Raw genomic sequence first — 25,438 nt, 5'->3', positions numbered from 1 at the left:
GGCTGCTCTGGCCTGGGCGCGGAAAAGAGAGGGAGGGGAAAGGGGGGCGGGGGGCTGACGAGGGGGTTTGGAAGCGCACTGCCACTCGCGAAGTCAGACCCGAGCAATCACAGCCGGAGCGCGTTTCGAGTAGGGAGGGGAAAAGGCAGAGATTGAATTGCAATAATAATTATTAATAATAATTAATAATAATAATGGCATTGCAGAAAAGAATGCATTGACTAAAAGTCTTATTGGGGAAGGATTATATGGCTTCAACAATCGCACTGCAAAACAAATTGCACTACAACAAAAATCGGCATTGCAAAGGAGAGGCGAGACTGCGAGGGAATGAATGTGGCGCAGGGGGCAATCCTGTTTGGATCCCTAACTGTAAACTTGCACTTGCAACGGAGCAGAATTTTAGTGTTTCAAATAATTTTAGCCACTCCTCTCAGCTCTTATAGTTCACTTTTTTTTTTCTTTCTTTCTTTTCTTTTTCCCCCCCAGAACTGCCAGCTCCTGCGGTGGGGAGGGTCAGTCCGCCAGAAAAGTTCCCCAGAGCTGCCAAACTAGTTCTGACCAGTACTGGGGCTTATCTGGGATTTCCAGTTGGACCAGCTGGCTGGTGTAGCCAAAGGTCTTTTGAGAGCTGCTCTCAGCCACTGCCTTGGGGGGTGCCTCTGTAGTCTCCCTCCATCCTAGCACCCCTCTCTGAACTGGGCGGGACCAGTTGGAATGAAGTGGGAAGTGCAGGGGTGTCCTGAGGAAGGCAAGACCAGGGCTGGCTGGCATTTCTGGAGCACCTTGAAAAGTTCAGGAATGGGACTCTGGAATAGCAGTCCATGGTCTGTCCCTACTACCACAGGCCTAAGAGATCCTGGAGGGTTTTGGTTCTTCCCAGTCAGGCCATGGACACCAGCTGAAAGAGGGCGACTGGGCTCCACATTCATAGGAACCCCATCTCACATCAAAGGGCGTCAGCACACTCACACTGATGCCTCTGCGAGGGTGGATTTTGTATCACATATGGCTAGTATCTCCCCAGATATAATCAGTGCCCAGCTCAGACCTGGCACTTGGTAGGGACTCACTGAAATTTGGGGGAATGATAATAAATAGAACTCAAGTTAGACATTGTATCAGAACTTGAGTTTCAGTGTTGGATTCCTGTGCCAAAATTAGGTCACTATATGAATAATACACCTTTCCTGTCCTCAAAACCCAAAAATCTGGTCGGGGAATATTAAGTATTTATGTTATAGTGAAGAAAGTGTTCTCATAGATTAAATTCATCTTAATAAACTCAACCTATAAAAATAAATGCACCAAAACGTTGTTTCTTAATAGTGGTGGGTGGCTTTACTTTCTTTTGTGTTTTATACTTATACATTTATATTTATTTTCCACAGTAAGCAGGTATGACTTTATAATCAGAAATCATTAAACATTACTCTTTTAAAAGCGCTGTGCTCACATTTAAGATCAAATATACTAATGATGAAGTAGAAAAACCAAAACCCCAAATTACCTTACTGTGATTTAGGAAATACATTATACAGATGAACCCCATCAACATACACCTACCAGATCCAAATGTACAGGTCAAGCTCCTTTAACCAAGCCCTGGAGTGTATGTGGTGCCCATCAGACATGTTCATGAGTTGTCCTGATGCAGATGTTGGCCTTATGTTGCCCCACACACTTGTGGTAAAAAGAAGGCCACTCTATTGTTTCAGCAGATTTATCTTCGTAATTATTATTTCTTTGGACTGATCTTAAGTGAGTTTTTATTTTAATAATACACTCCTATGGTCATCAAGGGGAAGTAATGTATAGCAGGACTCCTGATAATTCACAAGATGGATCATGCAGAGTTGGCCATATTTAATGAAAGTCCCTGAAGCTCCAACCTATGCTTGCAACGTAATTTCAAGTAGCACCATGCCCAACCGCCTATCCCATCTAAATGAGGGTGACCCCTAAATATGTTACCGGTCTCATCTCCAACCACCTTCCTGGACACAGCACACCCCAGACACCTTAACCTATTTGACATTTCCCACGCTAGCTTGTTTTATGAGGTCCCAAACCTTTGTGCTTGCTCTGCCCACATCCTGGGAAGTATTTCCTCCTGGAGTGCACGGTGACCTCAACATCCCCTGAAGACCAGCTCAAATGCCATCTTCGCTGTGAAGCCTTCTTTAACCACAGCCTCTCCTCAAGCACAGGTGGTCTTTTTCTACTATCTTGTCCCACAACCTTTTATCTTCCCTCATTGGCATGAGCTCTTTGAGAAGTGACAAAAAGGCTGAATAACTTTAACATCCCAGGTTCCTTGCACAGGGCTGGGGAGTAAATGCTTATAGAACAAATGCATTAAATAAAGACACAGAGAGCACACATCAGAAACCTTTTGCATGGTTTCTTCTGAAACTCCGTCCCTTTCGGAGTTGGAGCGTAATCCCAGTGACCACAGGACAGAACGCCGATTCCACTCCTTGTAAGACAGGCACATTCATGAACGCAATAAATACCACTGCACCCTCAAGTTCAAACAAATTCCCCACCCGAGTCAGTGTAAATAATTCTCACAAGGAGGCAGTTCCATTTCCCAAGAACCCAGAAAGAAAAGAACAAACAATGAAATGAATGCCAATAGAGTAAACACAGACTCAAATATGTTTTGCATGTAGGTGCGTAGAATGGATTCTAGAGAAGGAACGACAGGTACAGGATACTCCAAGAAACACCCTTGGGCAGCCTCAGAGCAACCAAAAGAGTTTCTGTTTCCTGGGTGACTATCACAGTCAGTCTGTTAACATAGCTTCATGGAGAACCTACTAAGTGCTTCCTCTGCCTTAGTGAAAACCATCAGAGTACCTCTTTGATATAGAGCCCACAGCCCCAGGCTTTACACGTACCAGAGACTCAAGATGTTGGTGATTCATTGATTGGCAAGTAAAGACAGTTCAAAAGAACAGATTTCAGAGGTGGTTAAAAATGTCAATTTCAACCAAATTGTAGTTGAATCCTCTCTTTAATACCCCTGCCAAATGGCCATCCTGGTTCCTCTGATAGAGTTCTAATGTCAGGAAGTTTACTGCCACCCCTTAACTTTTGGAAACTACTGATTGATGGTTGGAAGGGCCTTTCTTAGTTACACTGAGGTGGAATCTTACATCTTGTAGCTGCTAGACTAGGTTCACCACCAAGAGTCTCATGTCAGCCCTTCAGATATGGGAAAACTTGGGATTCTCTCTCCTTAGGAACTTTTTTTTTTTCTTCATCCTTACCGGAGGAGTGAGGATATTTTTTTCCATTGATTTTTAGAGAGAATGAGTAAATGTCTTTTTTGTTGTTGTTGTTAATCCTCACCCTAACCCCAGGACATGTATATTTTTTCCACTGATTTTTAGAGAGAATGGAAGGGAGCGGGGAAGGAGAGAGAGAGAGAGAGAGAGAGAGAGAGAGAGACATTAACGTGAGAGAGACACATAGATTGGTTGCCTCCTGTTCACACCCTGACTGGGGCAGGGATTGAACCTACAACAGAGGTATGTGCCCTTGACCAGGCTCTTCCCTTAAGGTCTTGTCTGTTTTCTGCCCAGACATTTTCACATCCTTCACCTTCACCTCTCTCATATGACCTGGATTCAGTGATGATAACTGTGGTAACTACTTTTCCTCCAAAGCATTCTATAAACCAGAGGTCCTCAAACTACGGCCCGCGGGCCACATGCGGCCCACCGAAAACATTTATCCGGCCTGCCGGGTGTTTTTTGCTGCCGCTGCCTGTGCTTAGCAGCCAACTAGGTTTTTTAAAAACTATAGTCCGGTCCTCCAACGGTCTGAGGGACACTGAGCTGGCCCCCTGTTTAAAAAGTTTGAGGACCCCTGCTATAAACCTTGCATGTCAGGCACCAAGATCTCAATTAATTTCACACCGAACCCTTGAAATAGGTCTCAACCCCATGACAGAGTTAAGAAAACTGAGACTTATGGCAAAGCAGTTTGGCTCTGGGGAGTCCTGGAAGGTTTGAGGTCATATTTGAGAGCTTGTTTGGAGGTTCTAGCAGGGGAGTGCAACTACTCATATACCTTTGACTAAAGATCGGTGTGGTCCTCTCCTCCGGGGGGAAGGTCATCCGCTTCAACAGAGTGCACAGCTTCAGGAGAGATGCACATGGGTGAGGGAGGAAGGGGAAGCTCGCCTAGCCAGCCAGATCAGGCAAATCAACCCTGGCGACAACGGGGTGACAGATGTCGAAGCCAGATCATCCTCACATCCCATATTTGCACTTAGACAGACTTAGCCATGTGAAGGAAGGCTTAGAGGGGAGGCAAAACTGGGGAGTGGGAGGACTATGGAGGCTGACTGTGCTCTCCCTGGCCCTCCCCTAACGCCCTCTTTCTGTGGACCAAATGTGCTTTGCCTCTCATCCAAGTTATTTTAATGGAGCAGAAAATGTACACATCTGGGGCAGCTTTGCAACTGCAACTCTATTGTGCTTTCCTGTTGTGTTTTGCAGAGCCTTGGGTTAATGTCAAGCTCCTTCGGTTCAGCCAGCTGAAGCATGTTCAGTGGCAGCAGCGGGACTTGTGTTTCATATTACTGCATGGAATTCTCAATGTACTTTGCAAAACTATTTTAAGGAGACCTGGGTTCTGTGCATTTTTAAAGCAATTGGAGCGTGTCTTTTCAACCTCTCTGCTAATGATTGACCACATTTTTTCATGATTTTGCTTTTTGTCCCCTGTGATATTTAATTTGACTTTTCAAGTATTTGCTTTTAATTTTTTTTTTAAATTTGCTCAGAAAAGTAACTTGTGCAATAATCTCAGGACCACTGTCTTCTTGGGTGAGTTTAAGGAAGACATGTTGTTACATGGTTAGGAGGATCTGGGACTGTTGGGAGGCCCCTGGTGGGCATTACTCTGAGCTGGATGCTATCAACCCAAAGCTGAGGCATCAACCCAGTGCATCCATGTGGTCCCCTGATCATGAAGTCTGGCTAAGTCTGGTTGTGGGGCTTTGGGCAGGGGAAGAAAGGAGTAGTAGAAAGGAAGAAGGCAGGAAAGAAGAAGTTGTATGTTGAATACAGGCTCAGAGGCCAGTGCATATCACCTGGAGTTAGAGGGAGTGCCGGCTGGCCATGCATGTGACAGCTTGGAGGCCTAAAGTAATGGGGGCTTTGGACTCAGACCAGGGCTTCAATCATGACTTTGCCTCATCTTTGCTGTGACTTCAGGCAAGACAGTTCACCTCCTTGAGTCTCAGTTTTCTTACCTGTAAAATGGGGATATTGAAACATATCTTCTGAAGGTGTTGTAAGAATTGGGGCAGAAGTTTTTGACCCTACCTGAGTATCAGATCCACCACAGCTTAAAACATAATCCACTCTGTTGAGCACCTCTGAGTTAGAAGGTTTTAAGGTAACATGCTAGTCATATAGGAAATGCTTGACAAGGCATAGATATTATTATTTTCAGGGAAAATACACAGGGCCCTGAAATGACTCTGAAGGACAATTTCTTCATCTCAAATATGACATAATAATGTGAAATGAAGACAGTGTATTGTAATGTTAGGCCCTGGATCCGAATCCTGGCCCAATAAGCAAGACCTATCCTTAATAAGTTCGCAGCCACAGACAAGTCTTTTAATCTCTCTAAGACTCACTTTCTTCAAGGGAATCTTAATACATATGACTTCATAGGGTTGTTCTGAGGATTAAATGAAATAATCCATGTAAAATGTTTGCTTGGCATAGTAACTAACACATGGTGAGTCCTCAATAAATGATAGTTGCTATTATTGTTGTTATCATGATTATTATAGTTATTATTAGGAGAGCTCTTATACTTATGATGAGAGCAGGGTGCCCAATAAATGTTTATTGAGTCGAATGGAATATAATGAGCTGAACAACACTGATAATTATTCAACAAACATCCCATAATGCTTTAAACAAGAGCCTGTGGGCACAGGTCATGGTCACTTTCAGATCTTACATGTTCAAGAGCCTCTGAGGCTACTGGCCTTGCCTAAACTTGCAGAAAACACTTCCAAGATATTGTGTTTGTAACCACAAACACAAGTTATTATTTCAAACTGACTTTGTTGAGTATTTTCTCAGAAAAAATAAAAACCTTTGTGCATTATACAAAACTAGAGGCCTGGTGCACAAATTCATGCATGGGTGGGGTCTGGCCAGCCTGCCCTGATAGGGGCTGGCTGGCTGGGGGAGGGGACTCAGGAGGTTGGGCAGTCAGCCCCACCCCCGATCAGGGTGGGGGGCCTATCAGGCACAGGGGTTGACAGGCTGGCCCTGCCCCCATCAGGCTGGTTGGCCAGCTGTAGTGTGCGTCATAGTGACTGGTCATTCCAGTCATTCCGGTCACTTGGCTTTTCTCTTATGAAACCAACTTGTTCTGTTGTTTTCTCAGATGAAATGCCACTTCCTCAGGAAAGTCCTCCCTGTCTTCCTCCTCCCATTTTCCTCTATAGGCTAGGTCAGGTCCCTGGCACATATTTCTACAGCTCCTTATATTACTCTTCATGGAGTTTATCATGGAATGTAATGTAAATTTAGTCTATTATTGACTGTTTTGGGCTCTAGATCTAAAATTCCACTTGAAAAAAGACCCTATCTGATTTTCTCACTGTGATATCCTGGCACCTTGCCTGGCACATGGGAGATTCCAAGCAAATAGGTGTTGAATGAGTGTGTATATGAAACATAGACCCTGGAAGACACAAAAGCCTTCAAAGTTGAGGATCAAGGGGTGTCCCAAGAGCTTTATTTTGTCCCTCTGTGTCTCACCTTCTGCTTGTGAGTGTACAAGTTTCCCCATCCCCACCATGTCTGGCTTCCACAACCTGGCCCCCAAATCAATCAAAGTTCCTTTTGTAGTTTTAATTTAGCACCACTAGACAGGTTGACATTTTCAAAATGTTTATCTGAATATCAAGAGAGAACAAAATGGAAATAATTACAGAAAAATGCACATAGAAGAAAAAGTCAGGTTGACAGTCACCCATGGTTGGCATACACTGATACCTATAATAACATAATAGTACCAGGAACCTCACTGACACAGTCTATGGTCTTCCCAGAAACAGGATGCTTCCACCTCATCCTACAAGCTAGGCTTCCTTTTTTACCTTGCTGTTAGCTAGAAATCATCGACTCTCCAATCCCTTACTCAGGGTGATCGCTGCCTCATCTTAGTCTTCTGATGATTTCAACATTACTTGGGAGGTATTAGGGCAACCAACCTTCCTTCAGAACACTTGCTAACTCTCTGGTTTTCTCTGCTCAGCTCCAGCACCCCATGGTTCAGAATGTCTGCCTTTTACAGGTCTTCACAGAGCCAGAGTACACCCCCCCCCCCATTGTAATTCACTCAGGCTTTTGCTTGATAACTCTGAGCTTGGTGTTCTAGGTCAGAGGCATGAAAGAGAATGCTCATTCAGAGAGTTAAATCATCTTAGAAGTACTCAGCAAACCATAAACAACTCTGATTTTCTTAAGACTGTCTCCTATCTATGCCACAAATTCAGTGCCAAATCAGAGGAAGTGAAAGAAAATGGAACTAACAATTACTGATTTCCATGACAGAAACTGGACTGGTTGCTTAAAATATTAGCTCCTTTAATCTTTTCAAAACATCTCATGAGGTTGGTACTATTCTCTCTACTTTTCTGATGAGGAAACTAAGACTTACAGAGGAGACAGAAGTTACTAACAGTCATATGGAGAAGACTTGAACCTTGGCTTCATGATCCAAAGCCTGGGTATGGAGGGCTATGTGGGAATAGGCCTTACCTCAGAGTCTCCTGAAGCAACAAGCCGCTGAATTGACTGTGGGGATTAATCGCTGCACTGCTCTCCTTTTCCCCAGAGGTTTGACTCCCCATCTAGAAATATGAGAACTGGACCTTATGGGAAAGTCCCACATCTATCATTCTAAGCACCCCTAGCTTGAGTAGGAAATGAGTCTGTGAACACTGATGATTTGGACTACATTATCGGGGGTTTCTTAAATCATGTCCTCCTTACTCCAGAGACTTTGAATTTCTCAAGCACTCTGAGGTTTCCAACTGCTCTCAGATTTCTACAGTCTTATACCCACTGTTGGTGGCTAGAGAGTCGGAGCCTGTTGGGAATCACCTGTTACATGGCTTGGGTGGAGGCTCCTCTGAGCCAGAACAAAAGAGGATCAGAGAACTCCAGTCAGAGGTATCTCTGTGAAGAGTGTCAAGTCCCTCCCTGTTTTAACCCTGCTATTACTTACTTGGAGGAATAATGACAGGAATAATAGCAGTGAACCCCTGTGGAATGCTCATCTCATGCCAGGCTTTATGGACATTTCTCATTTAATCCTCAAAACCATCCTGGGTGGTAAGTACTATTAATGTGGGCCTAATTTGGAAGTTGAAGAACCATAGGCAAAGCATAGGGATGTTAGGTAACTTGCCCAAGGTCACACAGGAGTAAATGGTGGAGCCAGGATTCAAATGCAGGCTATTTGACTCCAGAGACCCAACCCTGGACTTTTCTACCCTGATGCCTTCTGAGTCTGACTCTTGCCCTACTAATAAGGATAGGGAGCTGGTGGAGCATTCATCCTCAAAGGGCCATATGCAGATTCTTTGGGAATGTCTAGACCACCTTGCTGGGTTCAGGTGAGACTCTGGCAGACATTATCTCCGAAAGTGCCCTGGAATTCATTGATATTTTCATCCTATTCTGTGGTGGAAGGCCCACTAGGAAAGTGGTCAGGCCCCCACATCTACCCAGCTAATGCACCCTGCCACCTTGCTGGGCTGACAGAGGGTCTCTGATCACTGAGATCTACTCATGGCTCTGCAGCCCATTCTGGAGAGGCAGCATGGCACAGAAGAGGATGCAAGGCAAAATGAAAAGTAGAAAGTACAGGGGCTTTGACCTCAGAATTGGGTTCAGTTACTGCTCTATCGCCAAGGTATTTGGGCAAATCTGTGCCTCTTGGGTCTTTCAAGTGTCTAGAGTTTCATAAGGTTCTCAAGGAGTCTAAAGACCATGCAGGTAAAGTGCACAATGCCTCACACACAGTAGGTTCCAGAAACTATTAGTTATCTTTTCCATCCTCATCTTCTGAGAAAGGCTCTATTATCTTTTCCTTTCAGGAGATCACAGGGCACTGACCAGGACGGATGCCCAGCAGCCAGGTATTTCTGTGGGAAGTTTCTTCCCCCTCCCTGAGTGCTGGGCAGCATTCCTGCAGAGGCACACCCCATCCTTCCAGGCCAACCCTGGGCAGTGTGTCTTGTGTAAGAACACTGGGGCCTTAGTAAGACCTGTACTCTTATCTTATGGAATTTAGGGACTTGAGTTTGGGGTTCTATTGTCTGCTTTTAAAATCATGTTCAGATTTTGTATATTTAAAACACGCCTTTAGAATTGTGAAACAAAGTGTTCTCAATCATAAAAAAGGATGAGTTATATTATGCCTTTCTGTTCCCATTTCTGGGTTCTTATTTTGTCTCCTTGTATGAAATTTTCTGTGATGCTCTGCCTTATGTCTTAACTCATCTGGGATACTAGCTGTGAAAATTTGGGCAAGATTCTAAACCCCCGTATGATTGCCTCATTCATTCATTCATTCATTCATTCATCCATCCATCCATCCATCCATCCATCCATCCATCCATTTACTAATGAACTATTTGTTGAGGCTTATTTTGTGCCAAAAGTTCTGCTTAATATTTGGGATACAGTGGATAAATAGACTGAGTTTTCTTATCTATAAAGTGAGAAACTAAAAATCTTTCAGGATTGATGAGAGAGAATGAGATGATATATATAAAAGAGAGAAAGAGACAAGAAGATTACAATTGATTGAGCTCCCTGCTCTGTCTCTGGTAATGCTAGGTGCTTTGCATGCAATCCTCATAATAACTCGGGAAGTAATTGTTGTTACCCTCATTTCACAGATGCATTGACTAAGGTTCAGAGAGGGAAAGTGAGGGCCCAAGTCATGCATTCAAAGCTGGTGTGAGGTCCATGCAATTTCCACTTTGCTATGTGACTTCCAGTAGGCCCGGGTATATTGCTTGTCATTCGGTAGGTACCATAAGTCCCATCACCAGCGCCATGTAAAATCTGGGAGGCTGTGCTCCTCTTCCTGCTGCTGACACATCTGATAGCACTGATGGTGGTTTGGGTAGGGTAAGAGGTACCTGAATGGAAAATCCAAATCCTGTGCCCTCATTGCTTAGGGAAAAAGATGCAGAGAAGACTCATGAAAGGTGGGGATGGGAACATATACCATAAACTTACAGATTAAATTTGCTATTGAAATATGAAAACAAGTTGTCAATAACTCCAGTTACCAGGTTGGGACTCTGTGGTTCTCTGGCAGCCAGATTCATCAGATGGGACATGGATTCTTGGCAAGAGGAACGTTCTTTTTCCCAAGCCAACCCTTCTGTGCTGCTGTGACCTTGAAAGATGAAACCTTCAAAACTCTGTATTCCTCTGACTCTCAGCCACTCCCCAGGTGCAGGACAACTGAACTGCTCAACAACAAGGGACGTCTGTCCACTTGAGATGTTCAAGTTCATGAAAGAAAGAGTCTGCTGGAAACCTCCACTTGGGCCTGCACACGTTCCCCAAGCTGAAGACAGAGATGAAATCACCGCGCTCACACTGGCAAGGGGGCTGCAGCCCTGCCCCAAGCCAGACAAGCTGGACCTGTGCACCCTTCTCTCCCCCACCTCTGTGTTTGGACAGGTCACAGCAAGAACTCATAACAGACTCACCAGGATAGGAGTCAGACAACACTGTCCACATGGTTTTAACTTTCTGAGCAAATCCTTATCTTTGGTGCTAAGAAAAAGAAGGGCCATGCTTGGGAGTGCTTGTTGCCACTGAGAAAACCTACGAGGGTTACTCACCAGAATGAAGAGACAGACATGGAGGAAGCAAAGCAGAGCTATGCACAAGAAAAAAAAGGTAACATAAAAAAATATCTGTTCCTTGGCACAGAGAAATTTTTCTCTTTTCTTGGCAATGTAATAAACACCTTAAAATAGTTACAAAACGGAAACCGATTCTGTAGAAGCTGGAAACCAAGAATAGTGACTTCAGAGAACTTACAGGCCAAGCCTCTCATTCTAGAGATGATGAAACAGCACAGAGGTCAATGATTTACCCAAAGTCAGGTCAGCAATGGGACCCACTTCCGTCAGGCCTCTTCCCTGACCTACGGGCCTAGATTACAGGGGAAAGCCTTCAGTGCATGGTGATCCCACCCATGCCCAGAGCATTCACTTACCTAGCCCCAGAGAAACGTCTTTATTCTCAAGGCCTAGCATTGATAGAAGCCTCTCCTAGTTGGGAAAGATAGTGAAAGGCCCTCCGGATTCTGTCCCCTGAGGTGGAACCCTCCCCTTGAGTCTCTCCAACCTACTACCATTTCCATGCTGCCCCCTTTGCACGTACCCTCTATTCCCCACCCCACAACTAGGGGTGCTGTCAATTTAACACTGTGGCGAAAGCATGAACCCAACTTGTTTCGGGGGCTTGGCCTAAGTACCCCTGAGGCAGCCTGGATTCAGGGGCTGGACGGCAACAAGATGAAGGAAAAGGCAGCAAAGTAAAGTCAGTGATTTGGGCTTTGAAATCAGACAAATCTAACGCCCAATCCCAGCTGCGCAGACCTGAGCAAGTCACGTGACTTCTCTGAAGTTTGGTTTCCTTATCTGTGGGGTAGAGAGACCTACCTCCCAGGATATGTGGTACAATTAAATGAGAGAGCACACAGAAAGCACCTAGTGTAGATCTTTGCACATAGTGGCCGCTGCTATACATTAAGCATTAAAACAAAAAAAAACTGATTTACAAAGCACAGGTTGATAGTCAATCACTCAAAACATCATGTGAAGACAGAGACACAGGTATAATGCTATGTGCCTACAGAGACAGAGACTGGAGTGACGTGGCTGTAAGCTAAAGAATGCCAAAGGATTGACCACCACCACCAGAAACAAGCAAGAGGCAAAGACGGATTCTATTCAGGGTCTCAGAGGGAGCCAGGCTCTGCTGCCACTTTTGGACATCTAGCCTCCAGAATAGTGAGAGAATAAATATGTTTCTGTTGTGTTAAGCCACCCAGTTTAGGGTAGTTGGTTACAGCAGCTCTTAGAAACCAGTACAACTGGGGAGGCATGCAAGGGAGCAAACGCAACCATTATAACAGAAGTGGAATAACACTTACAGTTCCCTGAGCTGAGCCTGTTCCATTTATTTAATCATAATTATGTGATCTTGGTTAAACCAGGACGGCTTTTTGTAAGCCTCGGTGCTAATGGAGGTCTGTCTGGGTGGAGGTAGTTTAACTAGGAAGTGGACACCTGTGTCTGCCTCAGGGAGCAGGAGCGGACATCTCCAGGGTAGCTAGAAGCTCAACGGGCAGGGAGGGAAGGCAGGGGAGACAGCATTTGGGCTAGAGAGCCAGTGTGAGCAGAAGCAGAGACGTGTGAACTGGTTTTGGAAGTTTGGGGAAACTGGAACTGGTTAAGCACTGCTGGAGCACAGCGCTGATGCTCATCTGCCTTCTAGACCGTCTTCTCCACCTCGCTATCCCACAGGCACCTCTTACTCAAAATATCCCACACGGAACTTCCCTTCTACCCTCAGCCATACCACCTCCTCCCTGTTCACCCTCTGCCTTTGCTGACTTGGTGAATGGTCTGCCACTCACCCATGCAGCTTCCCTAGAGGTCCCAGAGCGCCAGTATGCTCAAGCCTTGGAAACTGACTTCCTTTCTGTCGCAATTTACACAATCATTTCTGAGCTTCACTTTCTCTGGTTCTGATGGATTCTCACTTGGCACAAGCTCCCAACTCTCCAGCTGTGTCTCTCGGCCATAGTCCTTCCAGCCAAGCCTCTCTGCCAGATAATTAATGATCTGTAAACAAATGCTTAATTGCACCAGGGGAGCACATATTTAAAGAGACTGTGTGATAAAGCAAAGGATCCTTTTTATCACATGAAGAATATTTCTCTCTCAAACTCTCAAATATTTCTATCACATGAAGAATGTTTCTCTCACAAACTCTCCCCACATTCAATTGATCAGTTAGCCTGCATTTTCATCTCACATATTAAACCTAACACTCTCTTGAAGCAGGAGCCCCTAAATAAAAAGAACCAAAACCTGCCTGAAGGACAGATGGCATTATTCTGAGGTACAGTCACATCAGGTTCTTCTAGAGCAGCGGTTCTCAACCTGTGGGTCGAGACCCCTTTGGGGGTCGAAAGACCCTTTCACAGGGGTCGCCTAAGACCATCGGAAAACACATATATAATTACATATTGTTTTTGTGATTAATCACTATGCTTTAATTATGTTCAATTTGTAACAATGAAATTGGGGGTCACCACAACATGAGGAACTGTGTTAAAGGGTCACGGCATTAGGAAGGTTGAGAACTACTGTTCTAGAGACATGAGACATTCTTCTCTCTCTGGGTCTAGCCCCTTTGGCCCCCAGACTCAAGACTCGAGCACTTGCTTAGAGAAAGGAAATGTTGGCTCCTAGCAAGAAGGGGAAGGAACTGTGGATTTATTAAGAATCTAGTATATGCCTGGCTCTTCTACTTATGTTCTCTCATTTTCCCCTTCACAACAACCCATGAGCTGCTACCCACCATATAAACAAGAAAGTTGAGCACCTTTTCAAGCCAGTTGCAGCATGTAAGGGGAAATAACTGACATAGAAGGTGCCTGAATTAAATATAATGAGATGATCATCTCCATGCGCACTCTTTGAAGATGTTTAGGTTATCTAGTCAGCCATGTTGCCTTTTCAAAGTTGATATGAAGTCATTAGAGTGCATACCTTCTGCCCAGTCATGCTTATTCCCCTTGAGTGGGTGGGCACCCAGGGCTTGGTGGGCAAGAAGCCACAGTGGAAACTTTTGTGTGTGCTGCTGCCTCTGACCTTGTGCTGGGAGTCAGTTGGGTGCTGCTCTGGGAGGGGCCAATCCAGCCCCACTGGCCCTTAGAGAGGAAGCACCTTGGCTCAGATTTGAAATTGAGCCTCCTCTAGGGAGTGTGAAAAGGTGGTTTTCTTACAGTTCGGAATGGCCCAGCTGTTCTAGAAAGAGGAAGCAGAGAACATTTTTAGAATAGTCAGTGGGGTGCAACAGAACCCAGAGACTGCACCTATAGAAACTCTCCCCCTGTTCATTAGTTTCTGAAAGCACTCAGTGTTCACATAGCCAGGCCCTGGATCTTCCCTCTCTCCCTCTTCGAGGGCCATTCATATCTGTACTTACACATGTTCAAGTCCTTCCCAAAACAGGACAATAGCCACCTCAAAACCCTCACTCACCCCTGCCTACCTAGTTATCTCTTTCTCTCCTCCTCTTCACAAGCAAAACTTTTGGAAAAAAAGTGTAGTCCACACTTCCTGTCAGGATTTACTCACCTCCCATTTATTCCAGCCCCACTGCACTGAGCCTGCTCTGCAAGGTTATCGATGCCCTTCCAAATGCAGGGCATTTGGTCCCAGCAGCATCCACACTGTTGACCTTGACTTTCTTTCAGAAATGTGTTTCCCCTTGACTTCAGCAGTCCTGATTCCTTCCTAACTGTTCAACAGTCCTGTCTTCATAGTGGGCCCCTCCTCTTTGACCCACTATTTTGATGTCAGTATTTTTCAGAATTCGGCCCTAGAATTCTGGCCTTTTATTCTGTGTACTCATACTCTTAGTGCAGACTTCTCTCCTGAGCTTCCAGCACATACGCATACAGCTGTTTATGAGACATCTGGACTTTGCGGCCTAATGGCATCTCAAATATTCCAAACCCATCTCTGCAAACCTTTCTCCCCAAGCCTGTTTCTTCTCAAATGTTCTCTGTTTTAGTCATGAGCACCGTCATCCACCAGTGGTCAGGTTAGAAACTCGTGAGTTCTTCTTGACTTCCCCTGTCCTCTCACCTCTTAGTCATCAACTCCTACCAATTCAGGCTCCATAAATATCTCTCAAATCTATCAGTGTCTCTTCTTATCCACCATGTTCCATTTTAATTTTTATCTCTCTGCTTATCCCTCCCCAATGCTTTCTCCAAACTGAGCGATCTTCTTCAAATGCAAATAAGATCATGTTACTCCTTACATAAGACTGGTCAAAGGCTTCTCAACTATCTTCAGAAAAAGCCCCACATGATTTAAATCCAGTATAGTCTAACCTCCACCAACTCTCTGGGCTCAACTCATGCTATGTACTTCTTCATTCTCTGCCTCAGTCAAACTGGCCAACACCTGGTTCTTCTCCTCCTCCTTCTTCTGTTAACCTTTTATTTTGACATAATTGTAGACTCACGTACAGTTGTAAGAAGTAATCCATAGAGATCTTAGGTGCTCTTCCCCCATTTTCTCCCAATGGTAACATCTGCATACTATAGTGCAAGGTTCACACCCAGGACATTGACACTGATACAATCCATTGACCTTATTTGTAATTTCACCAGTTACATGTACTCGTTTGTGTGTGTCTCAGTTCTGTGCGATTTTACCACATGTGGAGACTCATGTGATGACCACTACAGTTAAGATATAGAACGGTTCCATCAGAAGGACCTCACTGGCCTCCTGATGATTCCTTCAGTCGGCCAACTCTCTTACTTCCAGGCCTTCTCGCAAGCTGTTCCCCCTGTTGTAATATGTTCCCCCAAGAGCCATCATTAGGCCAATTACAATTTATCTTTCAGGCCTCAGGTTAAACATTCATTCTTCAAAAGACTTCCCCTGGTCCCACGCTTGGTCAGGGCCCTTGCTCTCTGTTCCATTAGCACCTTACACTCTTCTCTCCCATCACAGCCTGTTTTCTCATCCCTTGAGAGATAATAACCTGTATGAAGGCAAAGGTTGTTTGTGGTTTGCTTGCTCCTGTGTCTCCACCACCTAGCACAGTACCTGCCACAAGGAAATTCTTAAATTAAACGAGCAGGAATAAAGACTTTGTGGATACAGGTGAGTCGGGTGGTGCTCCCTCTCTCTGGGAACTCCCAGTCATGAAACAGGCCTTCTCGTCCGGGACTTAGTGCTGTCTCAGAAGGAAGCACCAGAGGCTGTGGGGACCCAGAGCATCCATTTCCTTCCAGCTTCCAAACGTACAAAGTTGGCACAGGCAGGACCAGAAGAGTCCTCAAGTACATGTGCCCAGAACCCTGAGCAATTTGGCAGATCAGCTAAGCGAGGCAGATGCTGTGGTAATGAGCCCCAAGGCCTGATTTCAAAGCCCTCAAGTGGACAATGTCTCAGTCCCACAGACTGAGCAGCAATCTTGGTCACAGACCTCATCCTGATATGAGCCACCCAATGAGTCCTGATCCTGACACAGACCCTGACACTGGCCAAGAATATTATAAATTTAGAGTCTTCCACAAAAACAGGTAAGGTAATGGCAAGCCAGGACCAGAAGAGTCCTCAAGTACATGTGCCCAGAACCCTGAGCAATTTGGCAGATCAGCTAAGCGAGGCAGATGCTGTGGTAATGAGCCCCAAGGCCTGATTTCAAAGCCCTCAAGTGGACAATGTCTCAGTCCCACAGACTGAGCAGCAATCTTGGTCACAGACCTCGTCCTGATATGAGCCACCCAATGAGTCCTGATCATGACACAGACCCTGACATTGGCCAACCATATGATAAATTTAAAGTCTTCCACAAAAACAGGTAGGGTAATGGCAAGCTTTCAGGGCATCCCCTCTACTAGGAGGAAGGTAGAACCCAAAGCACAGGTCCTTTTAGGGGGTCAATAACATAAACACCCTAAGAAGAAAATTAGAATCATTGAGTCTTAAAGAGTCAAAGCTGGAAGGGCCCTCAAAGGCATTATGCCCCCGATAGCACCTTATATAGCACAAAGAATGGGAAGCCAGCTTACTGCATAAGGAGTACAAATGGTAACATTTCTTATCTAGATGGAAAAGCCCTTGTTCCCATTTCTGAATCTTTCCTAATTAATTTTTCCAAAGCATAACTGAACTTTGACTTAGAAACATCAAACTAAATATTTCCCCTGGCCTCCAGCTGGCCTTCTCTACTGTACTCGCCCCCACCAGCCAGATGATCTATTTCAAGCACTAGGCTGGCCAGGTTGCTCTCCTGCTGAAACCCCTTCAGTGGCTTCCCATCACCTTCAGGATGGAGTCCAGGTTCCTTAGTCTACAGCAGAGCCCTGCCTCCTCTCTGGCCATATCTCCTGCCTCTCCTCACATCCCACTGATGTACACTGAGTACACCACACTGTCTTATGCTTATGTTGAAGCCGTGCCCATTCCCAGAATGGATTTCTCACCAATCTCTGCCTGATTAACTCCTTCTTAACCTTCCAGATTCACCTTAGCCATTCTCTCTTCTAGGCAGCTTTCCTGGAACTCTTGGGTTGGGCTACTACCCCTTACCTGGCCTGTTCCTGTGCCTCCCCACATCATGCCACATAGAATCTTTGATTGGGTCATGTTTATGAGTCTGTATCCCCAGGAATCTGAGTTTCTGGGTGACAGGAACTGTGTTTTAGTCATCCCTGCCCCCTCAGTGCCCACAGACCTGGCACCTCAGAAGCTCTTGGCCAATTTTGATGGAACAGGAAAGCAATTCCATGATTAACATCAAGAGTGTCCTGTGTGCCTGGTAGCTAGGTGCTTCCCATGTACCTTGTCACTTCACTATCCTAACAGCACAGGACCACTCAGCACTCTCCTCAGAGCCCTCTGCACCCAGAGCAGTGACTGCAAGTGTCCACCTATCCCAGGCCCTACTTTCCATTGCAACCCAGCGACTCTGGATTCATGTTCACCTGCTCACCTCGCACCTGGACTCACTTCTCTGCCTGGTCCCTTCAGGTGGGATCCAGGGTGAGACTCTTTGCCTGTTTCACTCTGACTCTCATCCTCAGCACTGAGCTCTGCAGTCCATATACTTAACCTGTTCCAACCCAGGGGATAGCCAAGGCTCCCGGACCTCAGTCCCAACCTAGTGTGATAGGTCCTTGATTATAGGAGAGGAAAGAATAGATCAAAGTAGCCTTGATTACACCGATGTTCCAAAGACAACAAGGAAGCTCAGTCACGTTAAGTAATGTGCCCAGGTCACATCACGTGGCTTCTGCGACCTACCATCCCCTCCTGTGTGTAGGGCACCTTTCTTCTCCTTTTAGACAGCCCCTTCTATAGCCTTTGGAGGTCCACCTACTTGTCCATTTCACTCTTTGATTATGAGATATCCAGGCGGGGGCTGTTACCTAGCACTGTCCCCAGGGTCAGCCTACAGAGAACAGCCCTGGGAAGATGCAGGAGAACAGCTCAAGCTCTGCCCAGTCTCCCGAGGGCTACCTGGATGTTCGGCCCTTCCCCTACTTCTGCTTCCAACGGTACTTGAAATCCTCCTTTGCATTTGGTTTGGCACCAAAGAAGTAAAGCTATTAAATGTATTTTTTGTCAATTTTTTTTACTTTGTAATGATACTAAATCCCTCTGTAAAGAAACACACACCCTCAACCTCTTAAAGAAAGCTAGTCATGGTATAATGGCTTAAATAAAAGAATTGTGAAATTCTGGGGTAAGTACCAATCTCTACTTTACCCCTTCTGTCCTGAGAACACCAAACTCTCAGGTGAAATTTTTGAGGCTGTGGAAAGAGAAAGGGCTTTGGAGTTAGATAAACTGGGTTAAAATTCTGGCTTTGCCTCCCAGGAGCTAGGGACTTCGGGAAAGAAATCTGAGAGTTATCCTATGCTCTACCCTCTCCTTACTCATTGCATCCCATCTTTACACCAGTGCTGCCAGGGAGACCTTCTGAACGGTTCTTCCCCAATCTCTGCTTCAGTTGAGAGCTGGTCTGGTGATTAAACACATGGGCTCTGGAGTGGGACTGTCTGAGCTCGATAGCACTTACTGTGCTATCCCAGGTAATTTACTTAACCTCTCAATGTTTCTGTTTCCTCATCTGTAAAATGAGGATTAAAAAAATCTCTGGTTGTTAACAAGATTCAATGAAACAATCCCTATAAAGCCTAATCCCTGGCCCACAGTAGGAGCTCATGAATATTAGCTTTTCTTGTTATTTATTATTATCTCCTTTGTTTAGGGCCAGGGGTCCTCAAACTACGGCCCGCGGGCCACATGCAAATACAAATATTGTATTTGTTCCCATTTTGATTTTTACTTCAAAATAAGATATGTGCAGTGTGCATAGGAATTTGTTCATAGTTTTTTTTTAAACTATAGTCCGGCCCTCCAACGGTCTAAGGGACAGTGAACTGGCCCCCTGTTTAAAAAGTTTGAGGACCCTTGGTTAGGCTATTATCATGCAACTCCACCTTCCCCCTGCCCTCAGGGCCCCATACCCAACCTCTGCTCTTTCCTGCAAAATCTCCTGCCTGAGTTCTCCTCCCTCCCCCACTCCCCCCGCACCCCCAGTGCCTCTTCTCCAACCCGTTCTCTGTGCCATTGCCAAAATATTCCCTCTAAAAGCAGATTTGATCCTGTGATGTTCAGATGAGAAACCCCGCCCCACTGTCTGTTGGATAAGACCTGAGCTTGCTGGCTTTGCGGACAAAGCCCTCCATTATTAGGGTCCCTGCATACCTCCCAACAACCTCAAGAGGAAAGCTTTACCCCATTTATTGCCTCAGAATGGTTAAGTGATGGTTCCCGAAGTCTTACAGTTATTCATTGGTCCAACTGGGATTTATACCCAAGGCTGATGAGCCCAGAGCAGCTCTGTGCATTGGCCCACACTGCCCCTCCCACACTGACTATCATGAGCTGACAGTAAGAGGCAGCATCAGATAAGCAAGAAAGGAACAGTGACCAGGTGGGAAAGAGGAGCTGGTACGGACACCTCACACATCACGGTGGGCTACCTGTCTGGGGAAGGCTCCGTGGAGGGCTGGGCTCTAGGCGCCTGAGGGAGGAGAGGATCTTGAGGATAATACTGGAGGAAAATACTGAAGCTGTGATTTCAGAATTATCTTATGAGATGAAGTGAGATTCAAGTCTGAGCGGAAACATGTGCTTCAGATGCTGTTCTCTTCGTCCCCAGCACTGGCAGGGCCCCAGGCAGCTCTAAGGTTTTGTTCTTGGTTTCAGTTACTGTTCGTGGAGTGGAAGCATCATGCTAGGTTTCAGGGCTTGCCAGGCTCTGTGTTATCCAGAGATTAACGGGCTCCAGGTTGGTTGGGGAGGGTGAATCGTCCTTCCCTCTTGAGTTCCTTCCTTGCAGTGATGCCATCCAAATATCCACCCAAATATCCATCCATCCGCTCAGCAAACCTTCTGATACCTGCGGGACACCGGGCCCCAGGGCTGGAAATGCAGAAAACTGTCAGAAGTGTTTCTTGGCCTATAATACTTATCCTTTCATGGTGAGAACCTCTCCACACACAGTGACTGCCCTGTGTGAAAAGTGCCCTGGGCCTGGGCAGGGTGGGCTGGGGAATCTTCCCAGAGATGATACCTAAGCAAGCTTCTCAGTGATCATTCTCCTAGGATTTATTTCAACAGGCAGATTTGTGTTGTTGCTCTTTGTGATTATAATTGCAAAATGATATGCTCTCACTTGATGTTGTGGAGCTTTTAGGGCATGCAGGGTGGAATAGTGGCTTGGCAGAGTCCCTAGTTTGGGGACTTAAAATGTAGGTCTATATCCTCAGTGGAACTTCAGCTATGGCCCAGGGATAATACCATCACTGCCTGAGATTTTGTAGCAGAAGTGCGGAGCAGACCCAAAGGTCACGTGGCTATCTCTGGGGCTATGCTAGGGGCCCAGTGAGTTCCTGCAAAAGGACAGTGGCCTGGGCTTCAGGCGGCTCTGCCTCTGACCAGCTGAGTGACTGCACAAGTCATGTAACTGCACCAAGCCTCAGTTACCCCCTTTGTCCAGCGGGGACAATATTACCTTGCCTGTGCTTCAGATGCTAAAATGGCAGCTACTGGTCCCTGGTCTCCCATTCTAGGCTGTATGCCGCTCTTTCCCCATCTGTGAGCAAGACAGGGCACTGAGGCTCTGTGCAGAGAAAGAATGAGAGACTATTCTCTAAGGGCTCTTTAGCTTTGACATACCATGCATAAAACAACAGCCAGATTGGACCATTGCTTAATTCTATCCAAACTGCCAGATAGGCATTTGAATAAGTAATCTAATATATACATTTTCACTCTCTTCGATATTCAGGTCGTCTCCAGGCTGGAATGAGTATTCAGAATGATGATTGCTTAGAAACATACCATTCCAGATACGAATGAGAATATTTTTGCAATATTCAGTTCAACAAGGATGGGAAGGTATGAGATTAGGTTCTGCAAATAATCACATCTTTCACATCTTGGACGCCTATACACATACTTAACTACACGCCTTTCTTCATAACCTTGGAAATGCAAATCCCTGGGCTGTGAGAGGCCTGAGTATACCTCTTGTGTTCGGTCAATTCTCATGTGAAAATGGCAGAGCAGGGCAACAAAGACATGACCTCTCATCTGGTGTTTGAGGCCCTGCTGCACCATCCTCCTGTCCAAATAAACTGTGGTCTGGTCTCCTTGTACTCCAGCCCGGACAGAGAGCTCACTACTTCTCAGAGCAGCTGATCCCACCCGTGGGCAGCATGAACTTGGGGAAATAGCCTCTCACATTGAGCAATCTCCCTGCTTCTGCTGTTCCTACATTGATCCTTGTTCTGCAATCTGCTCCTTCTGTCCTAAAAGTCCTGCAGGGATTGAAGGCAATGACCCTACATCGCTCTTACCCAGTTAGCCTTTCCCCCAAATGGAATCCCCACTGCCTCCAACCAGAAACCTGCTTTTTGTCCCATCACAGGGAAACACTCAGAGCAAAGGGAAGCTGGACATGCCCTGGGGAATTCCTTTTGCTCTGGCTTCCCTTGCCATTCAGCAAGAGAAGACAAAGCTTTTAAAGTAACAGGACAAAGTAGCTATTCTAAGGAAGCTTGCCAAGGCTTTTCAGGAAACAGAAAACACAGCCGGGGAAGGGAGACCTTTGGATTACAGCAGCAGGAACAGAGAGGGTTAACCTAGGAACTGTTCCAAACCAGCACTGTGCCCATCTCAGTGTGTGTGTGTGTGTGTGTGTGTGTGTGTGTATGCGCGTGTGCTTATGAGTGATCTACTAGAGACACTCAACCATGCCTTGGTGGTATTAGTATAGGATAAATCCTTCACTTGGCCAATTGTCATGTACCTTTAAGATCCACTCTCAGGCCAACTCCTCTCAGCATTATCCAACATTCCAGCTTACCTTAGCCCAACCTGCACCTTGAGGAAACCTTCTGTGCTTTCCTCTATGTTATCCAGGTCCTTGCCTGTCTGCGCCCTTAGATGGTGGGCACCTTCTCGGGAAACCTGACCATATCTGATCCACATGTTCCCCTGTGCCTGGCACAGTATGGGTGCTTCATGCATGTTGGTTGCATGAACATATTTGTGGAAAGGTGCCGAGTCCTCTTCCATGGCTCTTACCACCGCCTATGCTGCCATGGTCCTCCTTCCTCACATAAAGATTCGAAGGTGATGTGGATTAGGGAGAGCATAGCTCTCACAGATGGGACTTTGGTAGGGATCACACTCAGATGAGCCAATGGTATCCACGCCTCTGAAGTGCCTCCCTATGAGAGGTGGAAGTTGGGGTGAACAGTGCTGTTTCTCCAACCTCCATCTGCTTTGGGCTGACTGTTCCCAGCCGTGATCTGCTGTCCTCCCCTGCCTGGCCCCTCCGGAGCAGCCATTCCTCCAGTTGACATTCACATTTTCCTTCTTTCCAGCCAAGTCACAGCTTTGGATGCTCCCTAGGCAGATGTGCAGGATGCCTGCACACATCTGCATATCAAAGGGGCCGGGAGCGTTGCTTGGCGGGAGGCCCTGGCTCACAGTGCTCCCTTGGCAGACCACAGTTGTGAAAGGATCTCTGCCTGTACTGTACTTGGCCAAGGAACTCAGCCAGGGACTAGGCTGCTCAGCAGTGGGCTTTGTCCTGCCCAGGGAAGGTTGCAATATGGTGCATTTCTGGGGTCAAAGAAACTATATCTCCTATGAGGAGGCTAATAAAATCAGTAGGCAAAGTCTTGGTATAGAGGGAAGAGAATAAAAATGCATTTATTTGCCCATTCACTTAATGAGAGCAGCCCAGCCACCCCATTGGTGGAGGGTCTGCTTTGTGCTGAGCAGTATAAGATAGCAAGTCATTAAATATGAGACCTTGTTTCACATCGGAGAGCTGCTGCTGTCAATGTCTGAGATCTTGGGTAAGTCCTTTAATTTATTTGGGTGTTCGTTTCCACATCTATAAAATGGAATGATAATTTTACCTGCTGTATAAGAAGAATTGCAAGAGAAGAGCCCAACAAAGTACTCAGCAGAGCACATGACAAGCATTTAGCCAACATCAGTTCTTCTTGAGCACTTTGTTTACTGAATGTTTACTATGTGTCAGGAATCGTTCTGGATGCTTTAAATATTTTGTCATATTTATTTCCCACAATAAACCTCTAAGACAGGTATTATTACCCCTAATTTGCAGTCGAGTAAACTGAGGCCCAGAGATGCTAAATACTTCCAAAGCCTACACAGCATATGAAGGGCCTGTCCAATTGAACATGTGGGGCCATGGGAAGCCAGATGTAAATGTCACTCTTGGGGTAGGGCCAGAGTTGGAGAGTTCCAAGGGGAAGGAGGCCTATGCCTGTGTGTGGACCCGGGGAGAGGAGAGAATCAGATTCCTGTCCACAGGCTGAGATCACAGCTGGAAAGATGTGCTGGGTGTCAGCTCTAATGGGTGAAGCGTGGAAGGAAAGGGAAGAGTGGGTGATAAGGCTGGCGATCAGGAAGGGCGGGCGAGACACAGGACAGCACAGGCTCCCAAGAAGAGGCCATAGCAGAGTCAGGACGAAAGCCAAGACCGGAGTAGGTTTGCCAGAGCTGGTGGCCTGGTTAGGCACTTTCCCTTTCTGGGCCCGCAGATCACAGGGCTGAGTGAGGACTAAATGAAGGGCTGCACAGAAAGCTCTTCTTAAAATGTTTGGAGCACAGCAAGTGCTCAATACATGCATCTAGAGGAATAATATCCAGACTAGTGCATGGACTACACAGTTTTAGAAATAGTAACAGAGGTTATTATATTCATTCTTTAGAGGTGGGGGTCTGGGCTTGAGCTGAGACTCTGAAGGACTGTTGGAGCAGACTCCTTGGAGGGTTTCCATTACATGAAGGTCCTTGGATGCCTGAATCAGCACAAAGGAGACATGCACTGTCCCTACTTTAGGGAGGAGGGTGATGGCGGGGTGTCTGACCCTGAGACTAGTTTCCTGGCTCAGCGCTAGGACCCAAGACTGACCCCCAGGGAGAGGGCTGGCAGGTAGAAGCTATTTCCTAAAGGGCCACAGAGAGGGCTATGAATGTAGAGTGGGGAAAATGAACATTTTTCTAGTTCTAGATTGAAAAGACTGTGGTGTTGGCTGCTACAGTATTTCTTGACCCAGCAGTTTGACATCAAAGCAGGAAACAGCCTTGGTAGAATTATCAGATTTCCCCTGGTGGGCACTGGGAGCCCTGACCGGGGCGGGGCCCTCTCAACTGTAGGAAGCAGGAAGCAGGAAGCAGGAACCTAGAAAATGAACATTTTTCTAGTTCTAGATTGAAAAGACTGTGGTGTTGGCTGCTACAGTATTTCTTGACCCAGCAGTTTGACATCAAAGCAGGAAACAGCCTTGGTAGAATTATCAGATTTCCCCTGGTGGGCACTGGGAGCCCTGACCGGGGCGGGGCCCTCTCAACTGTAGGAAGCAGGAAGCAGGAACCTGGAATCTCAAGGGAGGGGCTGAACAGAAAAGCAGCAACATGGTAGATGGCACATGGACACAGAGGACATCTGCTGTGAGCTCACTTATGCTGCCACATGGAGATTTCCAGAAATAACTGAGCCAGACTGGGAGGGAGGCTGGAGTCCTGTAGGTAGGAGCATGAGCCAGCAAATCACAGGTGATTACCATAACTAGAGCTCCATTTTTGCCCAGAGGCTGGTGTGGTCTGGGGAAACAGCAGTTAAATACTCTTTGCTTATACCCACGATTGATCCCAGGGGTCTGAGGCCATTTCTGAAGGTAGATATGATTATGACCTTTTAATGTATTTCCTCTTTTACTTCTGACATCCTGCTAATTACTAAGTCCTCTTATTTCACCCTTGCAAATACTTTCCAAATTCATTTCCTCCCTACTTCTTCAGCTTTATTCCAGGTGCATAAAGGATAGGGTCCACTTTTCAGTGATTGAGGGTGGGTAGCAATATTTAACCATTATTATGTTTAGTGAGACCCTCAAGGATATGAAAAAGGACCAACTAGAAATTAAGCATACACTGACTGAAATAAAGAATAATATACAG

The 25,438-nt window shown here is 46.0% G+C and overlaps 1 protein-coding gene and 1 long non-coding RNA gene across 5 annotated transcripts in view; both read right to left on the bottom strand.

Moving 5' to 3' along the window:
* Positions 1-5,513, bottom strand: part of LOC106727172 — a 15,094-nt gene extending 9,581 nt beyond the window's left edge. For 2 of the 3 annotated variants that reach the window (XR_001363337.1, XR_001363336.1), the window contains exon 1: positions 4,166-5,513. This is a non-coding gene — a long non-coding RNA (uncharacterized LOC106727172). Of the gene's footprint in view, positions 1-2,323; positions 2,328-4,165 lie in introns of all 3 variants that reach the window. The other variant, XR_001363338.1, reaches the window with a different exon arrangement.
* BEND5 (BEN domain containing 5) overlaps positions 1-25,438 on the bottom strand; it is a 1,007,185-nt gene that overhangs the window by 212,653 nt on the left and 769,094 nt on the right. The gene's annotated exons all lie outside the window — the stretch shown is intronic.

Source organism: Myotis brandtii, unplaced genomic scaffold (assembly GCF_000412655.1).
Source record: "Myotis brandtii unplaced genomic scaffold, ASM41265v1 scaffold382, whole genome shotgun sequence".
NCBI lineage: Eukaryota > Metazoa > Chordata > Mammalia > Chiroptera > Vespertilionidae > Myotis > Myotis brandtii.
Note: the sequence above shows the minus strand (reverse complement) of the source record. Positions and strands in the feature narration are given on the sequence as shown.